Source organism: Zalophus californianus, chromosome 5, assembly GCF_009762305.2.
Source record: "Zalophus californianus isolate mZalCal1 chromosome 5, mZalCal1.pri.v2, whole genome shotgun sequence".
In the NCBI taxonomy this organism is placed as follows: Eukaryota; Metazoa; Chordata; class Mammalia; order Carnivora; family Otariidae; genus Zalophus; species Zalophus californianus.
The window spans coordinates 86223363-86247572 of NC_045599.1; the positions used below are offsets into that span (position 1 = coordinate 86223363).

Genomic DNA, 24210 nt, shown 5'->3' on the forward strand with positions numbered 1-24210 from the left:
CCTAACTGATACAGCACAGTGTGAAGTAGGATACATATAGAACTTGGTCATTGTCTAAAGCTAACTGGCACTGAAAAGACCACTTAAGCTGAAACCATATAAAGCAGGAACATCAACATCATAGTGCATAGAGATGAAGTGTTCAATAGGAATTTTATATTGGAAAATGAAAGTAAAGTTGGTGAAAATAATGAATACCTAACATTTAAGTTATAACTACAGGCAATGATACCAGTGTGATTTTTTAACAGCTTTACAGAGGTATAACTGACATGTCACAAAATTTACCTGTGGTGAGTGTACAGTTAGACAATTTTTGGTAAAATTTTTTTTAAAGATTTATTTATTTGATAGAGAGAGAGGCAGTGAGAGAGGGAACATAAGCAGGGGGAGCGGGAGAGGGAGAAGCAGGCTTCCTGCTGAGCAGGGAGCCCGATGCGGGGCTCGATCCCAGGACCCTGGGATCATGACCTGAGCCGAAGGCAGACACTTAACCAACTGAGCCAGCCAGGCGCCCCTAGTAAATTTGTACAGTTGTACAATTATCATCCCAATCCTGTTTTAGAACATTTCTATCACCCTAAAAGGTTCCCACATGCATGTTTTTTAGTCAATTTCTACTCCTACCTCCAGCTACAATCATTAATCAGCTTTGTATATCTATAGATTGGCCTTTTCTAGAAATTTCTGTTACGTGGAATCATATGCAATCTTTCATGAATGACTTCTTTCATTTAGCATAGTGTTTTTGACCTGTTCATGTTGTTGCATGAATAAGTAATTTGACCTTTTGCTCAGTAGTAACCCATTATTTGGATATACTACATTTTGTTTATCCAGTCACCATTTCATAGATATTTGGATTATTTCCATTTTTGAGTTATAATGAAAAATGCTGCTTTAAACATTGGTGAACAAATCTATGTGTAAACATACATTTTCATTTTTCTTGGGTAAATACTGAGGAGTGAAATTACTGGATCACATGGTAAATATTTGCTCAACAATTTCAAAAACGGCCTGTTTTCTAAAGTGGCTCTACCAATTTGCATTTCCACCATCAGTGGATGTGTCTCCTGGTTTCTCTACATGTTGCCCAACACTTGTGATTATGTTTTTGTTTATGGCCATTCTATAGAGAGTAGAATGTTGTCTCATTGTAGTTTTAATTTTCATTTTCTAATGTCTAATAGTGTTGAGAAACTTCTTTTCATGTGATTATTGTCCATTTGTATATAAAGCTTTCCCCATTTTAAAATTGATTTCTCTTATATTGTAACACTTCTTTATACATTCATACAAGATACACAACATTTTTTAGATACATGATTTGAAAATATTTTCTCGCATTCTGTGGCTTACCTTTTCATTTTATTGATGGTGTCTTTTGCAGAGCCTATTTTTTAAATAACATCTAATTTATCAGTATTTTCTTTTATGATTGAACTTTTAGTGTTACAGTGAAGAAAGATTTGTCTAACCTAAATTCACAAGGATTTTCTTCAATATTGTACTCTAAAAGATGTAGTTTCAGTTTTTCACTCAAGTACAAGATTCATTTTGAGTTATTTTCGTGTGTTATATGAGGTAAGGACTTAAGTTCTTTAAAAAAAAAAAAAAAAAAAAAAAACTATCCTGTTGCTCCAGCAGTTTTTTGAGGAGACTTTTCCTATTGAATTCCCTTACCACTTTTGTCAAAAATAAGGACTAGCACAGAGGACCACAGGGGAGGGAAGGGAAAACTGAAGGAGAAGAAATCAGAGAGAGAGAAAACCATGAGAGACTCTGGACTCCGGGAAACAAACTGAGGGTTACAGAAGGTAGGGGCAGGGGGATGGGGTAGCCGGGTGATAGGTATTGGGGAGGGCAGGTGTGGTGATGAGCACTGGGTGTTTTACACAACTAATGAATCGCTGAACATCAAAGACTAATGATGTACTATATGTTGGCTAACTGAACATAGTAAAAAATGAATTTTTCATAAATATGAGGGTATATTTTGGACACTTGATTTTGTTTCATTGATGTAAATGTCTGTTCTGATGCCACAACTACCTGAAATTAGGTAGCACATCCTACAATTTTGTTATTTTTTCAAAATTATTTTGGCTAGTGTAGGTCTCTGCATTTCCATATACATTTTAGAAATAGTTTGTCCATTTCTACAAGAAAGCCTGATGGGGTTTTGACAAGGATTGAATTGAATTATATTGATTTATTTGGGGAGAAATATCATCTTACAAATATTTGGCCTTCCTTTTCTCAAATAGGATATGTTTCTCAATTTATGTAAATCTTTAAAAATTTCTCTCGGCAATGTTTTATAGTTTTCAATGTGTAAGTTTTATACTTTTTAAAATTTTTTCCTAAGCACTTTAATCCTTTTGGTGTTATTTTGAATGTAATTTTCTTGATTGCGCTTTGGGATTTTTCTCTCCTAGTATATAGAAATGTAACATGCATTAATCTTGTATCTTGATAATTTCTTAAGTTTGGTCATGGACTCCAGCAGATTTTATGTGAATTTCCCCAGAATTCTCCCTACAAGATCATATTGTTTGTGAATAAAAAGTTTTACGTCTTCCTTTTCAAAATATATGCCTAAAACACCTTTCAGGATTTGACCTTTGAAAACCTCCCCTTCTTTCCCCTCCATTATTCATTCATTACTCTCCAACCACACTGACCCTTCTGTCCTGAAGTTCATCTGTCATCATTTCTGTCTCAAGGCATTTGCACAAGTTACTCCTTTTCCTGCAATGCTCTTCACCCAAATACTTCGGGCTGCCTCCTTTCATCATTTCCATTATCCATGTCTCAAATCAAACATCGTCATATCAGAGAACTTCCCTGGCCAATCTGAGAAATTCTCCAACACTACAACCATTCTATATCATTCTGTACTGACTCAGAGCACTTACAACCCCTCTAAAATCGTATTGATCTTTTTACGTATTTATTTTCTGTCCCCCCCCACCCCAATCCTCAACTTCAGTGTAATTTCCTGGAAGACAGTGACCTGTCTACAATTTCTACTACTTGGTTCCGGTGCTTAGAATACTGCTTGTCTCATAGAAAGTATACTTTTTTTTTTCTTTTTCTTTTTGTTCTGTGACTGATGGAAGAAAGAAGAAGAGAGAAAACTTTAAAGCATGCAAACAAACTATTCAAGAGAGTAACTTTCATACTTTAGTTACTACTATAAAATGAACTGGAAATTTTCACAGGGAATAACTGTTCTCAAGGGAGGAAAAGACATTAAATAAAGGTAACCTGATACATTTTGATTATGTGTTAGAGCATTGAAACACTACAGGATATAATATCTTAGTGCACTCATGCACGGTCATGGGGATTGTGTGTCATACTTGGATGAAATATTCAGTTGCATCTGTGCCGATTCTTTCTGTGAGTTAGTTTGGGAATTAGGAGTACGAGCTCTAGATCTGGAAGTTTCTATAAAGCACAGACCAGCTCATGACATATGGACCTGTGGCTTGACCTTTGTTCTTTCTGACCTATGCCCATCCTCTCCTGGCTACTCAGCCTGAAGCTAAAACAAAGTGTTACCATCATAGGATGCAACACTGCAGGGCGAATGGAGCTGACTCAGGGCCACCAAGGCCACTCAGGCACAGCACACTGTAGCGTCCGCCCTTGGGCCCGCCAGCTTATTTACTAGTTTCCTTGGTGTCGTCGTCTTGACAAGTAACTCTGGGAATTCAGTGCATTTTTCCCCTTCAGCCAGACGCCGCCAGAATATTTGACTCTCTGGATGTGTCAGGCAGGCTCTGTAATTAAATGGCTCAGCATTTCTGTTTGTCAGGGTGATATAAAATAAGGCAAAAAAATGTTTGCTTTGTGAAGCCCTGCCATAAAGCCTTCAGGAAGGATTATACATCATCAGGCGTTTGGCTCCCAAAGGAAAATGCTCTGAAAGACAAAACATCTTTAGTGTCAATTTTCAACCAGAAGAAAACTGAATGAAATGAAGTTTGACATATGGAATGGTTTTCATAAGTTGTTTCAAATGTGAGTCACAAGAAATGTCACTTTGAGGATATGGCAGAAGATCAGCTGAGATACTTCTAATAATTTGAATAGAACTCAGAGCTGACTTACCTTTGTGTGCTCACGGGCCATGCCATGGCCCACATTTAGTTAAGGAAAAACTGAACCTGTTCATCATTTGTGATGGCAGAGTTTGTACTTGTATGTTATGGTTGCTTCTTCAGAAAGAGAGGCTGAAACCAGCTTGAAAAACACTTTGGAAGACTGTCTATACCTTCATTTACGTAAACCCATTGCTTGAAAATAGCCCTTCTATCAAAGACTTCCATTCATGCATACATTTTTTAATATTTTTTATACCAGCAACATCCATATATACAGCTAATAACATAATGAAATATGACCACCACACTTGCCTCTTGAAGTCACATTAAAAATTCAGTCTGTAAAATTAATCTGATATGATGTGATAAAACATAGTTACTGCACAAAACCAAAGACTGTAAGAAGAGTGTATTTCTCAGAAACTATGGTCATGTATACATTTTTGGGTGTTAATTAAAATGATTCAGATATAATCCCATAAAGTATCCATAGTTGGCTAGCCTCAGTTCTAGATTAGGTACACAGCCTAGAAGAGTTATTTCAGGTTCATTTTTTAAAGGAATAAGGATTTTCGGGGCACCTGGGTGGCTCAGTGGTTAAGCGTCTGCCTTCGGCTTGGGTCATGGTCCCAGGGTCCTGGGATCAAGCCCCGCATCGGGCTCCCTGCTCAGTGGGAGGCCTGCTTCTCCCTCTCCCACTCCCCCTGCTTGTGTTCCTTCTCTCGCTGTGTCTCTCTCTGTCAAATAAATAAATAAAATCTTTAAAAAAAAAAAAAAAAGGAATAAGGATTTTCCAAGCCTTGTACCATGCATTTCTTTGTGTAGTTATGGGTTAAACTACCACTTCCTCTTCCTCATTGCCTCTTCCCCATTCTTAATCCCCCGTCTCTTCGGACATACAAGAATAGGTGGATTTGTTTCTGTTGTCCTACAGTTCATGGAAAGTTAAATGAAAAAAAAAATGACAAAACCAGCATAGTAGCTCTCAATCCTGACTCACAACCTCAGTGAAAGCAAGAAATGAGTGAATTAACCTTCCCTTGGGGAGGTTTGACTAGAGGCTGGAAAGAATTGGGAACCCCCAAAGTTTCCTCCAATATGTTGGACATAAAAAAATAAAAGGGAACTTTTCATTTGATATTTATGAACATATATCACTGTCCCCTTCCCTAATGTCTGAGCTGTTATAATATTTTCAGTAATGGATTGTACTTCCTTTTTGGATTGCTAGCGTGTCATGCTAGCATGTTAAGATTCATAGAGAATAATTGGTCCTTCAGGTGAGAGCAGCCCATCATCACAAGTAGCAGCAAGAAACATGCAATGATACAGGAGTGGATTGGCTTCCTATCTGAGTTCCCTTCATGCCATTTCCTAGGGCTTTTTCTGTAGTAACTAGGGCAGTTCTGTGTGAGAACTTCTATGGCCTCCAACACAGTCCAAATGCTAATCCTTCGTGGATTTAAAGCACCAGGCCCTTTAGGTATTAGTCATGCTGATCAATTTTAATTGAAAAAGGGAAAGCGCGCATTTTGCACAGTATGGTACAAGGTACATCCGCTAATGGAGTTGCTAGGAGGGAGGCCAGAGCATTTCCTACATGCTCCTCTCCTAAGACGCCTGTCCCCTTTTGATGGAGTCTGTATTCTGGGAGGAATCCACAGAGAGTACAGAATGAGGAAAGGGGTCACTGGCCTGCTAGCCAGAGCAATCAGATCATCCCTGGTTGTCTACATGAAGAATGTCACAGCCATGTCACACTCTCTTGTATCCCTTAGGAGAAATCAAGTTTGTGGTTGGTGGCTTTATTGCGCCCTGTTAATAACGATACCATTGCTAAACATGGAGGCTAAGCATATAGAATCCCATTTGCTCCTTACAGTGAATCTTGGCCCGGGACCTATATACCTGTGCCTACCTCCAACATTAATCCCGATGACTTCCCCACACAATGTACTCTGGCCAGGTTGATCTTTCTTCAGTATGCTTCTTTCATTCTTTTTCCATGACTTTCCCTCTTTTCTCTCATAATCTTGGTATTTAAAATCCTCTTTAAAGTTCTCTGGACATCTTTGTATAGCTGGCTCTTTATTTTTCTGTTCTTTTCTCAAATATCATCTTTTTAGAGAGATCTGGACCACCTGATCTAAAATCATCCCTCACCTCATCATCACTCATGACTACGTATCCTTTTACTTTTCCTAAGGGTACTTTTCTCAGAATAAAATTGTCTCATTTCTTTATTTGTCTATCTTCTTCCCCAGAATGTAAGCTCTATAAGGAGAGACAGTTTACCTGTATTCTGCATCACAGCTGCTACAGACATGTCTGCACCGAGTACCTCTTCAAAGATCCAACATTCATGGCAAGACAAATCAGCACGTCCCGATAATTATTACCACTGAATAAGGAAATTGCATTTTAGAGAAGCCAACTAACTTGCCTATAACTACTAAATGGCAGTAACAGGATTTGAACCCAGGTTTGCTTAGATGAGTTCTAGTTGTACAGGTTGACTGCAGAGCTATGGACATCTTATCCCTCAGAATTATCTTACAATTTCTCCAGAAATTGAATTCATTCATGTAGCTTCTCTGCCAAAAAAGTGGGATCAGCAGGTAATCATTTGTCTAGATGATTTCATTCTGAATTCTCAGAGCTCTATCTAAACATTATTTTTTCCTCCTGTGACTACTTGACACTTTCATCTATACCCATGAGCAGTCTCTCGGCATTTGCCTTTCCCCAACCCTAGTCCCTGGCAACCACTAATTTATTTTCTGACTCAGTTCTGGATGTTTACTATAAATGGAATGCACAACATGGGCCCTTTGCATCTGGCTCCTTTCATGTTTTATATATTCACAGTTGATCCATGTTGTAGCGTGCAACAATACTTCATTCCTTTCATATGACCAAATAATATTCCCTGTACTACATTTTGTTTATGGATTTATCAGTTGGATAATTGTAAATAATGATACTGTGAACATTTATGTACAGGTTTCTGTGTGGACATATGTTTATAATTTTCTTGGGTATATACCTAGAAATGGAATTGTCGGGTCATACAGTAATTCTGTGTTTATCTTTTTAAGAAAATACCAAATTGTTTTCTAAAGTGACTGCACCATTTCGTATTCGCACCAACAATGTGGGAGGGTTTCAATGTCTCCACATCTTCACCAATACATTTCTTGTTTGTCTTCTTGATACTGGCCATCCTAGTGGGTATGAAAAGTTATCTCATTATGGTTTTGTTTTGTATTTCCCTAATGACTAATGATTTTGAGCATCTTTTCATGTACTTATTGGCCATTTTTTATCTTCGGAGAAATAGCTATTAAATCCTTTGCTCATTTTTAAATTGGATTATTTGTCTTTTTGTATTTGAGTTGTAAGAATTATTTTAAACTCTGGGTAAAGTTCCTTATCAGGTATATGATTTGGATATATTTTCTCCCATTCTACGTGTTGTCTTTCCATTCTCTTAATGATGTCCTTTGAAGCACAAAGTTTTTTTAAGTTTTGATGAAGTCCAATTTATTTTTCATTTTGTTGTCTGTAATTTTGGTGTCATATCTAGGAAACCATTGCTTAGTCCAGAATCACAAAGCTTTAAACTTATGTTTTCTTCTAAGAATTTTATAGTTTTCTCTTCCATTTTGAATTAATTTTTGTATATGGTGTAAAGTAGGAGTGCAACTTCCTTTTTTTCTTTTTGTGTCTGTCTAGTTCACCCAGCATCAGTTTTTGCAAAGACTTTTCTTACTGCATTGAATTGTCTTGATACCCTCGTCAGAAATCATTTGGCCATTTAAGTAAGGGCTTGTTCGTTGTACAGAACTATCTTTTTTCTTTTATTTTTTTCATTATGTTCAATTAGCCAACATAAAGCACATGATTAGTTTTTGATGTAGTGTTCAGCGATTCATTAGCTGCATATAACACCCAGTGCTCATCACATATGAACCACATTTTCTTTGCCCATTCATCTGTTGAAAGACATCTTGGCTCCTTCCACAGTTTGGCTATTGTGGACATTGCTGCTATGAACATTGGGGTGCATGAGCCCCTTCTTTTCACTACATCTGTACCTTTGGGGTAAATAACCCAGGAGTGCAATTGCTGGGTCATAGGGTAGCTCTAATTTTAACGTCTTGAGGAACCTCCATACTGTTTTCCAGAGTGGCTGTACCAGCTTGCATTCCCACCAACAGTGTAAGAGGGTTCCCCTTTCTCCACATCCTCGCCAACATTTGTTGTTTCTTGTTAATTTTTGCCATTCTAACTGGTGTAAAGTGGTATGTCATTGTGGTTTTGATTTGTATTTCCCTGCTGGCTAGTGATGTTGAATATTTTTTCATGTGTCTGTTAACCATTTGTATGTCTTCTTTGGAGAAGTGTCTGTTCTTGTCTTCTGCAGTTTCTTGACTGGATTATTTGTTTTTGGGGTGTTGAGTTTGAGAAGTTCTTTATAGATCTTGGATACCAGCCCTTTATCTGTAGTGTCATTTGCAAATATCTTCTCCCATTCCGTGGGTTGCCTTTTAGTTTTGTTGACTGTTTCCTTTGCCATGCAGAAGCTTTTTATCTTGATGAAGTCCCAAAAGTTCATTTTTCCTTTCGTTTCCCTTGCCTTTAGAGACGTGTCTTGCAAGAAATTGCTGTGGTTGATGTTGAAGACGTTACTGCCTGTGTTCTCTAAGATTTTGAAAACCTCTTCTTCCCTTATCTTCCGAAAACTTCTTCATTTTTGGAGATATACATTCCAGGTCCCTATCTGGAGAATCTCAAACCACATTCTCTGGACAGGAGATCCTTTACTTCTGGTTCTTAAATTCTGTTTTAGGTTGGATTTTCTCAGGAGCAGATACTAAAATCAGGATCTAAGTGCAAGTGGCTTACTTAAGAGCTATAGAAAATACTGGTCGAGAATAGAAAAAAAGACACATGTGAAGGATGGAAGTCAATACAGAGTGCATCATTAAGTCATCCCCCAGAGTGGGCAACTGGAGCTCAGTCTTATGGGGAAACACTGGGAAATTACCCAAACATTCCTCCAAGACGTGCCATGGAGGAAATGAGGGACATCAGGGGTTTTACACAACTCTTGATCATCAGTGGTTAAGGTTTGCTCCTGAGAATATTAATACTTTGGAACTTCCAGCCATATGTACATGAGACGAGTGGCTCCCCGCGGTGCTTGAGGAAGATTTTAGGCACAGAGATGCAGGTATTTGTAGTTAGAAGAGGCTGGAGCATACCAAACAGTAAGGTCCCAGGGATAAGGGAAAGGCAGTGTCAGTGTCTGCTACACGAACAAAGAAGAGGTTCTCTTTCTCAGTGGGTGCTTAAAACTCAGGCCCTACCTAAACAGGCACGGCCTTTACCCCTTGCACCAATTCCAGAGATAGCTAGAAGGAACGCAAAGCAAGAGAAAAATATCAAGATATACTTGTAGCAAGATACCATTCTGAGCTGATGTGCTAGAGGAAACAAAACTTAATTCAAATGTAATGCAGCAGGAAGGTGAGACAGTTTTTGTATTTGAAGTCAGTGTTTTAGTTAGGAGTCTTTGGTTGCAAGTGACAAAAACTAAATTTACTTAAACAAAAGAGAACTGTATTGGCTCATATAATCAAACTATAGAAACAGGAGGAGGCAGCTGGCCTTTGGGACTTCTAGAACTAGAGCCTCAGACACCATTGTGAGTCTGTCCCTGTATTGCAGCTTTTTAAAATCTGCAGCCCTTTTAGCAGAAGAAACATGGCTTTCTGCTACTCTTGGCTCTCTCCCTTTTAGCTACCCAATTAGAGAGAAATGGGCACTTCTCTGGCAACTACAATTTAAAACATTCCCCAATTTGGCTTACTTTGATAACATATCCTGGTGCTAACCATTCTGTCCAGAAAGATGTTGCTCTGACTTGGTTCATTGTCACACTCCTGTGGCCAGAGAGTAGAGCCTGTTACCAGAAGAAGAGCCATAAAACTTGGCAGTTGAAGCAAAGAACCATTGATCTCTAGGCAGGGGGCTGGAAATCAAGAGCCACACAAAAACAAATAAAAAATGTCTTCCTGTCTTCAGAGTCCTTTGTGCACATCTAATATCCCAGGAACCTCAGCTCACCCTGGAATACTATTTCAAGGCCTTTTAGAGAAATACTTACTTCTTGCAATTCCTTTCTCCCCATGGACATATCCCTGATGTCACAGCTTCACTAGGGTTACATCATGCTGTGGGACAGCTGATTTCCTTGTTGGGATGATTGCAAGGGGATAATGAAAAACCTGAACCAATCTCACCAATTTTTCTCCTTTTTTAATTGCTCAAATATTGGTTCATTAGAATAGAAGTTGCAAATTTCAGTGCTGCCTAGTTACCAAGAACGATTCAGCTGTTAGAAATAAGTGACATCAAATATCAAATAATCAGTCTTGAAGCAAACCTTAGAATAAGAAAGGGTTTTTAAATGTTTGGGAAACAGCAGTGGTTACTTCATTGCTTCCAAATAATTATCACCATTCATATCCTTTTGGAATCCTCCAGACTGCAACAAGATCCGCCACCCTCTTTGGGGAAGGGAGAGCTTGGGCTCTCTGCTTACGAAGGAGCAATCTATTTAAGTAAGAGAAAATAAGAACACTGAAACTACTTTTACTAGTGATGTGACAAACATAGCAAGTAGTTGCATGCTAATTCAGGTTATCACCTTTAATTAGGACTTGGGGAGGCTGAGTTATGCTGTCTTCAGTCTTTGGAAATGAGCACTCATGATCAAAGAGCTACCTTCTTTAAATAATTTAAATAGATATCCATTTTAATTAAAGTAGATATTGAATATTGGATATGAAAAACGGCTTTTTTTTTTTTTTTTTTTTTTTTTTTTACCTTTGGATTTGGCGGCTGCTGCTTAAATGAGTAGGTCCCTGTACAGAAGGAAACAGCATCTGGTGCAGTCCCTCTTCAGGGCTGAAGATCAAGCACACACTCTGCTGGAGACCTTCTGTGATCCCAACACCTCCCTGGTATTGGAGCAGGTGGGAGGAAGCCCCTTCCAGAGTCACCTGGTGAGTCCCTGTACAGGTCTCAACAGCTGTCAGAGGACAAACCAATCTGGTTCTGCTCTTCTGAAAAGGGGCTGTTTCTCTCCCTGACCCAAAACAAGAGTGGTTTGGAATGCAGCAAAGCACTTGATGAATCCTTAGACATGGCCTCAAAATTTCTTGAAAAGGTCTCTGCTGAAAAGATGAAGCATTCAGCCTATAGAGACCTCAATGTATCTCATGTACACTCATCATAAGCCTGTCCTGTGCTGCCTTTTAAGGGAGAGTAAAGATGCCTGTAAGAAGAGTCTGGCAAAGCAGTATTAGACTGCACAACTTTAACTGTCCCTAAATTTTTCAATAGTTTCCTCTTACTTTCTGCTGCATTATATCATTTTCTCTCTCCTCTCAGTTATCTGCTGCTTTCTTCTTTTCTCCCAGGTTCCCAGGCCAGTAGAACATAGACCTGGTCATCGGCGCACCAATTCACAGTCACAGTCAAAAGGAAATTAAAGAGGGGCGCCTGGGTGGCTCAGTCGGTTAAGGGTCCGACTCTTGGTTCCAGCTCAGGTCGTGATCTCGCCGTCATGAGATCGAGCCGCACGTTGGGCTCAGTGTTCAGTGTGGAGTCTGCTCAGATTCTTTCTCCCTTTCCCTCTGTCCTTCTCCACTCATTCTCTCTCTCTCTCTCTCTCTCAAATAAATAAATACAACCTCTAAAAAAAAAGAAAATTATAGAAAGAAAGCAAGAAAGGACAGAAAGAATTATGAAAGAGGGACTTGATAGCGAAGGGCAAATTTCATTTAGTTATATTTCTGATTTCCATATGCCTCCAGGCTTCCTTTTTAGCTCCTGGTGGGAGGTGGAGAAAGCCACAGTCTTTTCCTTCCTTCTCCTCCCTTTTATTTTTTAATGTTTACAGATGCTGATTACAGATCCAAGGTGATTTCATTCATCTAACATTCCATTGAAGTGAGAAGGACAGATTAAATTTCACTGCCACTCATTTTACAGATCGATTCCATTAATCAATGAAAATCCATAAAAATCATTCCAGGAGAATACTTTCTGTATGTTTATAAAAACCCAACATCATACTGTGGCCCAGCTCATCTGATGAGATTCCCTGGGCTCCCATTCAGTGGATCAGATTTGTATCTTGTCCCTTTCACACTCATGGTTCAACGTCCTCTTGTCTCTACAGGTCATACTCCCTTGGTCTGATTAACTTCTGGCGATCCATCACCAACTGAACTCTTGGAACTTTCTCTGAGGTGGGTTTTAACAATTGTTTTCTGGCTTCATGCACTGCACGTACGGGCAAGAGTTGCTATGTCTTTCACTCAAGGGTTCCAAATGCAAGTAGCCTTCTTCGCCTCCCTGCTTGGCCCTTACCCCAAAGAAGGAAGATCTTGTACAAAGGGATTGGAGACCATGAAAATAACAGTTTTCTTAAAGGAAAATAAAAATTAAATAGAAGCTAAGACTTCCAAGTCGTGGTAGTTGAGACAGTGTATGCACAATGTGGGTGGACAGGCAGAGGCAAAGGAGGGATGATATGGTGAGAGTGAGCAAGGTGTTTTAAGGATGGCAGTGATTTAGGGTGGTTAGTATCACGCCGAATGAGTCAGATGGTAATGGGAACTTAATCATGATGGAAAAGAGAAAAGTTAAGGAGATGATGAAAGAAGTCTTAAAGCAGGAGAGAGTGATCCTTGTCAGAAACATAAAAAAGAGAATTTCCAGACATCTACAAAGTTGTGGTACAATTAGATTGGGCTTCTGTTTTTCCTAACATCACCAAAGACTGAATTGGTGTGTATCTGAGCAAAGAACTTGTACATCCATGGCCATGGGATGATGAGCTTGAAAACATTCTCTTTTGAAACAAACCTCAGACGCTTGATAATTCTGGGAGCAGAATTTGTGCTGAAATAAAAGTAAAGTTTGTTTTAACAAATGCATTAAATTCTGAAATGAAGCTCAGCTGGTATAAAAATTCAACATCAATTGCACACAAACATTTTGCATGACCTTGCATTAGAATAAGCCTTTCAAAGGACTAGATGTACTATAAATTGAGCAAGAATCAAGCTCTTTTTTAAATGCCAGTATCAGACAGGTTTCAAGATTGCCATGCTCCCACTGGAGCACAGGAAAACACTGACACTAGAAATAAATGGGCCATTTGCTGTCTCTGCTCAAAAGCTCAGGTTCATCCTTTCTATTGCCACAGTGAAATTCATAGTAAAATGCCAACAAAAGTAAAGAGCAAGTCAGACCTATCTCTGTCGGCTACAGAATAAGCATGTGCTATGATAATCCTACCCTCCACCCCAAACACTGGCAATCCTGGTAGGCATGTTTACCTGTCAGAGAAGAAGTCATCCTGTGACGGAGAAAGACTGACTTCTGCAGACTCTTATCTCCTATCTTTGAGGAACATTAAGAAATAAAAGATGACTGTGCTTTCCCTGACAATTCCTATAGCCAGGTGAGTATTTTAATGTCTAAACCACTTTCTCTTCCTTGCTTTTCTTGCTGCTTCCCTCTCTTACATTTCATGACTATTATATCTCTGTGTTTTTTGTGTGTGTGTGTGAAGACAATTATTTTTTTTATTATGTTATCTTAATGACCATACATTACAACGTTAGTTTTTGATGTAGTGTTCCATGATTCATTGTTTGCATATAACACCCAGTGCTCCATGCAGTATGGGCCCTCTTTAGTACCCATCACCAGGCTAACCCATCCCCCCACCCCCGTCCCCTCTAGAACCCTCAGTTTGTTTCTCAGAGTCCATAGTCTCTCATGGTTCGTCTCCCCCTCCGATTTCCCCCCCCTTCATTTTTCCCTTCCTACTATCTTCTTTTTTTTTTTTAACATATAATGTATTATTTGTTTCAGAGGTACAGGTCTGTGATTCAACAGTCTTACACAATTCACGGTGCTCACCATAGCACATACACTCCCCAATGTCTATCACCCAGCCACCCCATCCCTCCCACCGCCCAACACCCCAGCAACCCTCAGTTTGTTTCCTGAGATGAAGAATTGCTCCTATCAGTGAGGTCATATGATACATGTCTTTCTCTGATTGACTTATTTCGCTCAGCATAACACTCTCCAGTTCCATCCACGTAGTTGCAAATGGCAAGATTTCATTCCTTTTGATGGCTGCATAATATTACTGTGTGTGTGTGTGTGTGTGTGTGTGTGTGTGTGTATACCACATCTTCTTTATCCGTTCATCTGCCGATGGACCTCTTGGTTCTTTCCATAGTTTGGCTATTGTGGACATTGCTATAAACATCGGGGTGCACATACCCCTTCGGATCCTTACGTTTGTATCTTTGGGGTAAATACCCAGTACTGCAATTGCTGGGTCATAGAGTAGCTCTATTTTCAACTTTATAAGGAATCTCCATACTGTTTTCCAGAGTGGCTGCACCAGCTTGCATTCCCAAGAACAGTGTAGGAGGCTTCCCCTTTCTCCGCATCCTTGCCAACATTTGTCGTTTCCTGACTTGTTAATTTTAGCCATTCTGACTGGTGTGAGGTTTTGATTTGGATTTCCCTGATGCCGAGTGATGTTGAGCACTTTTTCATGTGTCCGTTGGCTATTTGGATGTTTTCTTTGGAAAAATGTGTGTTCATGTCTTCTGCCCATTTCTTGTTTGGATCATTTGTTCTTTGGGTGTTGAGTTTAATTAAGTTCTTTATAGATTTTGGATACTAGCCCTTTATCTGATATGTCATTTGCAAATATCTTCTCCCATCCTGTCCGTTGTCTTTTGGTTTTGTGGACTGTTTCCTTTGCTGTGCAAAAGCTTTTTATCTTGATGAAGTCCCAATAGTTCATTTTTGCCCTTGCTTCCCTTGCCTTTGGCGATGTTTCTAGGAAGAAGTTGCTGCGGCCGAGGTCGAAGGGGTTGCTGCCTGTGTTCTCCTTTAGGATTTTGATGGACTCCTGTCTCACATTTAGGTCTTTCAACCATTTTGAGTCTATCTTGTGTGTGGTGTAAGGAAATGGTCCAGTTTCATGCTTCTGCATGTGGCTGTCCAATCTTCCCAACACCATTTGTTGAAGAGACTGTCTTTTTTCCATTGGACATTCTTTCCTGCTTTGTTGAAGATTAGTTGACCATAGAGTGGAGGGTCCATTTCTGGGCTCTCTGTTCTGTTCCACTGATCTATGTGTCTGTTTTTGTGCCAGTACCATACTGTCTTGATGATTACAACTTTGTAATAGAGCTTGAAGTCTGGAATTGTGATACCACCAGCCCCATATTGTGAAGATGTCAGTGCTACCTAGAGCAATCTACACATTTATATCTCTGTTAAACATCAGAAGCAAAAAATAAAAATGGTAGGATTTAAACATCATCTTGCTGCAAGAGAGTCCTACCTCACAGAAGACAATGACCAGATATTTGGCCACAAGTATTTCCATTATTCCCTGCTATGAAGACGGTTTGGAGGACAAGTCTTAGTCTGTCATCTTGCACACTTTGCAGAATGACCCTTTATTACTGCTGTCTGAGGATGGATCAACCTTGGCTCAGTGTTGCAGTCCAGCCCCAAATTAGATCTCTTGCATGGGGAAATCTGAACTGAATCTGACATATCATATGCTATTAATCCTTCTTGCACTCTCTTTTCACCGCAACATGTCTTTTTTTAGCCACTAAGGAAAATTTTGTAATAGACAGGATCCCATCATTAGTCATAAGGAGTGGCCAAGGCAGCATTGAAATATTCCCTGTGAGTGCCTTACCCCTGAGACACAGGAAACCAAAGTAAAGACCTACTATGGATATCAGACCCCGGTTGTATATAACACAAACCAACATCCATCTATCCTGTTGGCCTTGGGACTCTGAATTCATCTTAAAATATATTGTTTTATTCATGTGATATTTTAGTAGTAATGTTCTTCGGTAAGAATTATATGATAGCACAAAGGCCACACCACCAACTAAAGCAGAGAATTTGTATGCTGGCAATGGTCACCTTTGGAGAGATTCACCTGCCATTTGCATGTTGACAGTTTCAAAGAACTGGACACAATTTCTTCTCAGCTCCATTCCAGCACACACACCACAGGCATTCATTGTCTCTGACAGGAGTTAGAGCCACTGGAGTTTCTGTGAGACACCACTGTCACAGTGATGCCACAGTGGGTTAGACCTTTTGTTTGTTTATTAGCTTGTGTATGTGTAGCACTACATGCTTGCTTTATTTTATTCCTTCCGTTTTGCAATAAACTATCATGGCAGGGATGGCCTTTTTTGCTGCATTGCTGTAAGTATGCCCTGAGGCTAACAAGCATGGGCTTATCTGATGAAAATGATGAGATAACTGTGTCAAACGCTGCTGGAAAAAGGCTGGTGTGTGTCCATTAGCAAGTTCTGAGGCTCCCGTGCGCGCGCGCGCACGCGCGCGCGCGTGTGTGTGTGTGTGTGCGCGTGTGTGGGGGGGAGTAGATAGAGAGAGGGAGAGAAACATATCTCTGTGTTTCATACCCTGCATTCATTCATTCATGCAACAAATATTTACTGAGCCAAAGTGCTAAGTGCTGCGGATAAAATGAGCACAAAAAACAGTGACTCTCCATGCCCTGATAGAGCATGTCATCTAATAAGAAAGATATTACTCAAATAGAAAAGAAACGATACACAATATCAGTTGGAAAAGAGTGTGCTGAAGAATGCTCAGACCTTAGGTTAAATAATAATGATGAAATAAGGGCGCCTGGGTGGCTCAGTTGGTTTAGCGACTGCCTTCGGCTCAGGTCATGATCCTGGAGTCCCGGGATCGAGTCCCACGTCGGGCTCCCTGCTGAGCAGGGTTTCTCCTTCTCCCTCTGACCCTCTTCCCTCTCGTGCTCTCTGTCTCTCATTCTCTCTCTCTCAAATAAATAAATAAAATCTTTAAAAAAGTGATGATGAAATGAATTTGGTTAGAAGTTTTGGAAAGAGGGGTTATAATTCTGTGCTCAAGCATATTAAAGGTTATAAATATGGTATTTTCTTGATAAAATAGAATCTATTGATTCAGTAGAATTATATGAAATTGTTTTTGTCAGAAGAACAGGTGTTGATCATCATGATGTTAAATCAATTTAGAGATGATTTATGTAGGGATTTATTGTTATATTATTATAGTATTTATTGAGAGATTAAGTTAATATAAAGTGTACTGATGACACTGCACTTATAATCATGAAATGATAGGAATTACTGAGGTGGAGTTTGCAGGAGTTTGGGCAGGGGCAGAGTAATAAATTAAGTTGAAAAGGGGTTGTGATGGATAAAAGAAAACATGCAAGAGGTTGCATGCTTAAGGATATACTAAGCTTGATGTATGTCCCTGTGTCTCCTACATATGGATCCTATAGCATATGCATCATTAGCCCTATTGGAGAATTGGTAAAGAGCTCACATTGCCGTGTCTGCTCTACTAGTTAGCCTTTTGGACTCTTTTGTATGAGGAATTCCTGATACTGAGAGGTGGCAGGAATCATTCTCCAGGTGGTATTATTGAATTAGCTGGCAGCCTGATGTTGCACTTGCTCTCCTAGCCCTTTACCTCCCAAAAGAGCACTGAGTCCAGCACTAAGGGGCAGCAGAGGGGTGGATAAATAGATTGCAGAGACAGAATCTTGGTAAAATGAGTCAATGAAGCAGAAGGAACAAGAAGGGTTAGGAAGTCCAGCATCTTGGTAAAAGGAAATATTATTGGAGGACTGAATAAAATTGGGGTGGTGACCCCCTCCCCCTTAGCAATGTGAACTGCCATCTTAGTCTATTCAGGCTGCCATTGCAAAATACCATGGACCGGGTGGCTTATATAATGGACATCTATTTCTCACGCTTCTGGAGGCTGAGAAATCCAAGATCAAGATACCAGCTGAGGTTCCTGGTGAGGGCCCACTTCCTGGCTTACAGACAGGTGCCTTCTCACTGTGTCCTCACATAATAAAGAGAGAAAGAAAGAGGGATGGGGTGTGCTCTGGTCTCTTTTCTTTTTATAAGGACATTAATCCCATCCTGGGGGCCCCACACTCATGACCTCATCTAAACCTTATTACCTCCCAAAGGGCCAATCTCCAAATTAGGTGGCTTCAACATAAGAATTTTGGAGGACACAACATTCAGTTCATAACAACTGTATTAAAAACTTTTGTTCTGATGACTTAACATGGGGTCACTCTGTCAACATAATCAATGTATTTGTACGTCTTTACCTAGAAGAGACTGCTTGTTGTCCCTCAATATCTCATTTTCCCTCTTTCAATAACAGTGGAATATTGATTGATTGATTGATTGATTGTTGAAGAGAATATCCAAGTGAATTTCTTTTTAACAAAGCATACTTCTTAAAAATATAAGCTTAGTATGAAAATTAATTAATCATGGCTCAGTAGGAATTTACATTCTCTTTTTCCCAGAACTTCATACTCTATACTGTCTCTAATACCCCTGGGAGTATTTCATGTTTTTGAATTGGTAGTTCACTTGCAGAAAATTCTTAGGATCTATTCTTATCTGCTTTGGGAAATGAAAGGCCGTGTGCGTCTTTTAAAATGGATGCCAAATAGGGGTAACCAGGTACCCAGTTCTACCACAGACTTGGATACTGGAGGCTTTTTGTGTGTTTGTGCCATCTGTGCTTACATCCAGGTAGATCCTGAATTTAAATTTGGCTCCAGTAATGTTGACAATGATTTAAGAGACACTGATGAAGTTCTTCTTAAAGATGATCATAGTCAACATATATCACAATGCATAATGGAAAGTGACTAGCAAATAAGCATTTAATGGACATGTATTTGTTATTTCTGTTGTCATGGTTATTTGTCAGTAGAATATCTAATATTTCGAAATGGTTGTTGAATTTCCATTTATCTTGTGATTTTTCTAGATAGCTTTCTCTTACTGATTTCTAGTTAATTCTCTTATGGTCTGAAAACATACCTTGAACAATTTCAATTCTTTAAATTTGTTGAGGTTTGTTTTATAGTGCAGAATATGGTCTGTTTTGAGGCATGTTCCACATGCATTGAAAAGAATGTGTATTCTGCTGTAATTGGATACAAGGTTCTAGAAATATTGATTAGGTGGTTTGTTGATCGCGTTCTTCAGATCTTCTACATCTTCACTGACTTTCTGTCTCCTTGTTCTATCAACTGCTGAAAGAGAAGTGTTGAAGTATTCAAGTATGATTTTGGATTTGTCTTTTTTGCCTTTCAGTTTCATCACATTTTGCCTCATATATTTTGTTGCTTTGTTATCAGGTACATAAATATCCAATTCTTGAAGAGTGGACTTCTTTATCACCATGTAATATACCTCTTTATTCTGGGTAATACTCCTTTCTGCTGATATTAATAAAGCTACTTTAGCTTTCTTTTGATTAGTATTTACTTGAAATATCTTTTTTCCTTTTAACCAGTCTATGTTTTTGTAACTAAAACTGATTTACCACAGATAGCATGTAAGTAGAACTTTCTTTTTTGAGGCACCTGGGTAGCTCAGTCAGTAAATATCTGCCTTCAGCTCAGGTCATGATCACAGGGTCCTGGGATCGAGCCCCACATCAGGCTCCCTGCTTAGTGGGGAACCTGCTTCTCCTTCTCCCTCTGCCTGCTACTCCCCCTGCTTGTGTGCTGTCTTTCTCTCTGTCAAATAAATAAATAAAATATTTTTTTAAAAAAGAACTTGCTTTTTTAATCCAATGTAACAGTTTTTTTGTCTTTTAGTTAATGTTTTTAGACAGTTTACCCTTAATGCATTATTGATATGTGTAGATTAAAGACTATCATCTATCTGTTTTCTATTTGTTCTGTCTGTTCTTTGTTCTTTTTCCCTCTTCTCCTGCCTTCTAAAAAATGTTTGTTATCCCATTTTATCACCGCTGTTCTCTTATTGTTTATACCCCTTTTTAATATTTTAGCAGTTGCCCTAGAATTTATAATATACATCACATAATTTATTACCACTTCACAGTAGTGAATGGTCCTTACAATATAGTCCCAACTCCTTCCTTTCATTCTCTGTGCTATTTTTGTCATGTATTTTACCTTTATATATGCTATAAACACACAACACTTTGTTATTATGTTTGCCTTAGATAGTTGTTTCTCTTTCATGACCAATTAAAAATTAAGACAAAATGATCTTTAACTACATTAAAATATTTCCAATCCATTTCATTTCTTTGTACAGACCTCAGTTCTGTTTTGTAGCCTATGCCTTCTATCTAAAAACCTTCCTTTAACATTTCTTCTAGTGTTGATCTTCATGCCATTAATTTGTTCATTTTTTGCTTCAGGAAGCCTTTATTTCTTTTTTGCTTTTGAAAAAGATGTTTTAACTGAATATTGAATTCTGAGTTGACAAGATTTTTTTACTTTTATCATGTAAAAAATGTAACTCCATTCCCTTCCAGTTTGAATAGTTCCTCATGATAAGCCTAAAATTCTATTTTCCCCTCTGTGTGTAATATATACTTTATTTCTTGTCACCTTTGAGATTTTCTCTTTGTCTTTGGTTTTCAGCAGTTTGAATATAATATCCTAGGTATCTTGGTTTGTTTGCCTGCTTGTTTATTTGTTAGTTTGTTTTTGTATTTATCCTGCTTGGAGTTCTCTCACCTGAACTTGGATCTTTCATTTTGTGTATGTCATCAATTTTGGAAATTTTTCAACAACTCTTTGTTCATATGTGTCCTCTGCTCTATGTTCATTTTTTTTCTCTCTCTCTCCTCTTCCTTGTGCTTTAGATTAAGTCATTTGTACTGACTCATCTTCAACTTCACTGTTTTTGCTACTCAGCTATATTAAGTGTCTGATAAACCCATTGAATGTATTCTTTGTTGCTCTGCTTTTTCATATCTAGAATTTTTGTTTATTCTTATATTATTTGAATATAAGACTGAATATCAGATATTCAGTCTTCTGCTGAATTACTTATTTGATCCATCATGTTGTTCACCTTTTCCTCTAGAGCTTTTACAATATTGATGATATTTATTTTAAATTTTCTAATAGATATTGCTTTCTTTTTTTAAAACATTTTATTTATTTATTTGACAGAGAACCCAAGTAGGCAGGGCAGTAGACAGAGGGAGAGGGAGAAGCAGGCTCCCCGCTGAGCAGGGAGTCCCTTGCGGGGCTCGATCCCAGGACCCTGGGATCATGACCTGAGCCGAAGGCAGACACTTAACTGACTGAGCCACCCAGGCGCCCCTCAAATAGATATTTCTAACATCAGCTTCGTATCTGAGTCTGGTTCTCTTGATTGCTTTGTCTCTTGACAGAAGGTTGTTTATCTTTGCTTTACATGCCTCATAATTTTTTGTTAAAAGATGAAGCCGGCCATCTTGTGTAGGACAAAAGAGTCTGAGGTAAAAACTTCTGAGGCCTGGAAATGGACACATCTCTCCTTTTGCTAGGCTTTGTTTTGTCTGTGTCTGTGTCTCTGTATGTGTGGTGGGAGTGGTTGGGTTATTGTTATGAGTTTAGATGGATTTTGGAGTTGTCACTGGGATTACTCTCAGTATAACACAGGCTTCAAATCATTCAGGCCTACTTTCTATTTAACATGTGGACTGGTTTGCCAGATGGTTTTTGTTCATTATCTGCTCTATCCGCAGTTCTGGGTCTTCCCTTTTCAGTATGCCTCAAAAAGGGTCTCTCTGCTTGCGCTTGTGCCTCTTGAAGCAGTAGACCACTGTTGTTTTGTTCAGCTGTCAGTCCTAAGCAGATGCTGTGTTTCTGAGTCTTAAGGGTAGGTCTTTCACCATTATCTTATCTACTCTCAGCTGCAGGTCTGGTCCCAGCAGGTACTTTGTGTATAAGGTTTTGTTTTATTCCCTTCCCCCAGCATCAGTGGGTTTTCATCAATGCCTTAGGGCATCAGGTTTTATTTCTCTTCCCCTAACAGCTTAAGCCCTTTATTTCACATAATATGGAGGGGAGAATGACTGTGCTTTTGCCCCAGTGCCCTTATTTCTCCAGACCTGCGTCATAAGGGACATACTTTTAGTCCTCTTGTATGAATATACCAGGTCCTTTGCAGAAAAATCCTGTGGTGAATGCAAGTACTCCCTGTATCATTCAGGGGTTCTCTATTCCTTTGCCAGACCACAGGTGGCCTTTAGCAATTCATTAAAGAATTGAATTCTTACTTCGGGCATATCCCAGGTAAGCAAGTGCTCATGTCCTAACTCTTGTTGGATGTGTTTTCCTTAGATTTCAGATTAGTTGGCAATCATAACTTCTCTACTGGGTTCAAGAAAAGTTATGAATCTTCAAATTGTTGGTGTTTTTGCTGCCCCTGCTGTTGTTATTGGTGTAAGTGCAAAGGCAATGCCCTTTACAACGTCCTACATCCTGAGCAGAAACTGAAAGTCCCGGAACACACAATATTTAGCTGGGCATGTGACCAGTTGGAATCAAGACCCTGTTTCCTGGCCTCTCTTCTGCCTAGATCTGGCCGGTTATATGTACATGGAAGATGTGCAACTTCCAGCAAATAATCTTAAAGGAGGGAGGGAGGGAGCATGCTCTTCTCCTTCCTTTTCCTTGTTCTGCTGACTCAAATGCAGATACAAGATCTGAAACTGATGTGACCATTTTGCACCATGAAGTGAATTTAAGAGGCCATACCTGGTAGTATAACAGATAAAAGGAGCCTCATACAGCACTTTACCTATATGCAGATATTCACCTAAGTGAGAGAAAAAAATAAATATAACGTCTATCCTATTTAATTTGCTGGATATTCTCTTTTACTGCTGAACCTAATTCTAACTTATTTTATAAGCATTCATATCAGTGATTAACAGTTGGCATCAAGATGAGACAAGTGTTCGAGTACCAGTTTTCTGGTTAGCATTTCTGGTGCAGTAGACTTACTCTTTCTCCATCCCCCTACCCCCAACCTTTAGCACCCAGCACCCAGCTGAGGGGCTCACACATCACTGGTGCTCGATAAATATTCATCAGTGAAAAATGCAGGCATACCATCTGACTGTGACTTCTCAGATGACAAATTTGCACTGATATTTTTGTTATTTTATGTAGTCATGATTTATAAGCACCTTCCCACCTGCACCATTTAACTCCACCCTCAATCTTCAGTTAGAGATACATAATTAACAGAATGAATTATTTTTTTTTCTTTTGGTTCCCCTCCTGCGCCCCACCCCCCCCCCCCCCCCGCCCCAGGGATGTAAGGAGAGCTGAAAAGGCAACAACAGTCTTAAGGGGAGAGGAAGATGAGAAGCAGGGAACTGACTGAAAGAAATGGCCCCTGATAACTAAGAGGTAGTTCCAGGTCATCTACTGGGATAACTCTTTAACTCTTTGTTTCTGGTTGAGTGTTAGGCTGTAAAAGTGTTCTTGGAAGAAATACTTTCTTTCCTTTCCCAGAAAGCTACTATCTTCAAGTTATTTATATCCCATGCTAAAGAGGAAAACAGTATAACAGTTCTGCAATCTGTCACTGGACGGTAGAGCAAATGCTTGAAGCTCCTACCAAGTAGCCAAATGTGGCCTGAGAGCACCTGTGCCATCTTAGGCAAACTCTAAATTCCTTAAGACCAGAATCTATGCCATCTGTTTAAATTTCAAATGTCATACCATAAAGAACATAATATGGAAGATATTTCTTACACCTACAGCTGCTGTTACTGCAAAAATACCAGAAGCTAACAACTTGAAGGATTTAATTGGAGATGAAGGAAACTGTATTGAAAAATAACATCTCCCCATGTAAGAAGTAAAGAAAAGGCATGTTTCTGTTTTCTGTGTATTATTAGAACTTGTCTGCCCTCCTCAGCACATCAGCACTAATGATGCTGAAGTCCATGAAAGATAATTGCCTTGAGTCATTCTCTAGCCACAGAGAAGGTAAGATTAATAAAGAACATTTGTTATAATTTTGCAACCAATTTATGTAATGGAACTCATAATAAATAACCACATTTAACACAAGCATTCATCAAAGCCAATTTACACATCAATTTGTTCACT

At 39.0% G+C, this 24210-nt stretch overlaps 1 long non-coding RNA gene across 3 annotated transcripts in view; it reads left to right on the plus strand.

Annotated features, from left to right (window-relative positions):
* The window catches only part of LOC113928857, a 229888-nt gene that overhangs the window by 147023 nt on the left and 58655 nt on the right, over positions 1-24210 (plus strand). For all 3 annotated transcript variants that reach the window (XR_003521985.2, XR_003521984.2, XR_003521986.2), the window contains one exon: positions 12370-12439. This is a non-coding gene — a long non-coding RNA (uncharacterized LOC113928857). The remainder of the gene's footprint in view (positions 1-12369; positions 12440-24210) is intronic.